General features: G+C 34.1%; 1 long non-coding RNA gene across 1 annotated transcript; it reads left to right on the top strand.

Moving 5' to 3' along the window:
- The first annotated feature begins 474 nt into the window (after nucleotides 1-474).
- On the top strand, nucleotides 475-1,366 carry LOC117241017. The gene is made up of 3 exons (XR_004494865.1): nucleotides 475-602; nucleotides 910-977; nucleotides 1,348-1,366. It is a non-coding gene; the product is annotated as an uncharacterized LOC117241017 (long non-coding RNA).
- Nucleotides 1,367-1,681: the final 315 nt, after the last annotated feature.

Here is a 1,681-nt window from a genome sequence, read left to right as displayed (position 1 = left end):
CTAAAGTAATAAGTTAGACAAATGAGTCTGTGATGTTGCCAGTAGGGCTACGAATTATTGTACGATATTTGTAAATATCGACGTAGAGAAAGAATTGTGCTGCGCAATCCGAAAGATACCCGCTGCGTAATTCGAAAGAAAGTGCTTCGTAGAATAGGAATGTTTTTGTTGATGTATACATTTCTTTGTCTAGATCGTTAACTGTGTAGCTGCTTGTGCCACCGGCTCTTGTGTCCCCCTTCCCCCCTCCGTCACACTTTGTAAGTTACTCGGCGAAACTAACGTACAAGGAGTCATTTAGTCGTCTTATTTCGTACCGATAACATGGATTGTGTTGCGTTAGGTTTGCAACATATTCTAACGTATTGGCGGCGTCGGTCTTTTATTACTCTAATAATTTAATCCAATTAAATAATCACACGCGAAAATAATAAAATTTTATCACATAATTTTGTACGCGACGGTAGAGTTCTTGTTCGCCGATTATAATTTTAACGCTCACGGTAATGTGATCCTATTTCATATTCTTTTGAATATTCTTTTTCGGTATTAGAGTCAGTGCATCTCTCAAGAGGACAAAGCTTCTGCAGGAGCTCAAGAATGTAAGTAGTTTTAAATATTGTATTTCAGTTTGTTCTCTTATACAATAAATTTATTATACAATAAAAATGATTGATAATTTAGAAAACTGTAAATGCCCTCTTTAATTGAAATAAAGTCTTAAAATCTTAACATTAAAGTACAATACAACTGGCTGATACGCATCAAAAATCACTGAATATGTTGTTCTCAAACTTTTATATTAGAGTTCCAATTTACATATTTATTAGAGTTTAGTCTTTATTGTTGCTAAAGTTTCACGTTTGTTATTATGTGTTACCGATTTTAATATCTTATGTTTTGTTATAGACATATCACTACTTCAACTTCTTCATCTTCTTCAGGAGTGTTCTAACAGTGGCACAAAAGCCAAGTATGTAAGTATTTTTACATACTTACTTTCAGTTATGTCTATTCTGTATATTTTTCTTTGATCACTATCAATGCAGAAATACAATTTGACTGAAAATTTAGGAGGATAGCATTTTCTGAGGTTATTTTTTCGTTAAAATAAAATAAGAGCTAAAGTCTTAATACCGAATTATAAAACAAATGACTAACATACTACAGATTATTTTAGATTTTACACATTCATATTAGAGTCTCAGTTTTTATACTTATCAAATTTTATTAGAATTTCAATCTTTATTATTGCTAAAGTTACTAAAGTTAATAAACCTTCATTTTTCACTATCTCCAACCTTTCAAATAGTCAGCGATCACTCATCCTGTTTTGTTTCGTAACAGATTTTTCGCAGTCTGCATTTCTATTATTAGCCTTTCAACGGTTCCTGTCTGATGTTAGTCTCCCGGATGAAATTCGCTGGGATAGCGCAGCATCCACGGTAACGCTCTCTGTTTGTCTGCTTCGAACGGTGAGTCGCATGCATTTCTGTTCTTCTGGTCACTCAATTATGCCGTAGGATAAAAGACCCGAATCGGCACGGGTGACTGGTTGTATTACGTAGAATTCTTTGCGAGCATAGTGAACGCGGGTATCTTTTATACCCGTGAGTAGTAACGCTCTTTTTTTCAAATTTATTAGTTTAAGATAGGTCTTCTTGCACAGCGCGATGATACT

Source organism: Bombus vosnesenskii, unplaced genomic scaffold, assembly GCF_011952255.1.
Source record: "Bombus vosnesenskii isolate JDL3184/JDL3185 unplaced genomic scaffold, Bvos_JDL3184-5_v1.1 scf7180000015160, whole genome shotgun sequence".
Taxonomy (NCBI): domain Eukaryota; kingdom Metazoa; phylum Arthropoda; class Insecta; order Hymenoptera; family Apidae; genus Bombus; species Bombus vosnesenskii.
Note: the sequence above shows the minus strand (reverse complement) of the source record. Positions and strands in the feature narration are given on the sequence as shown.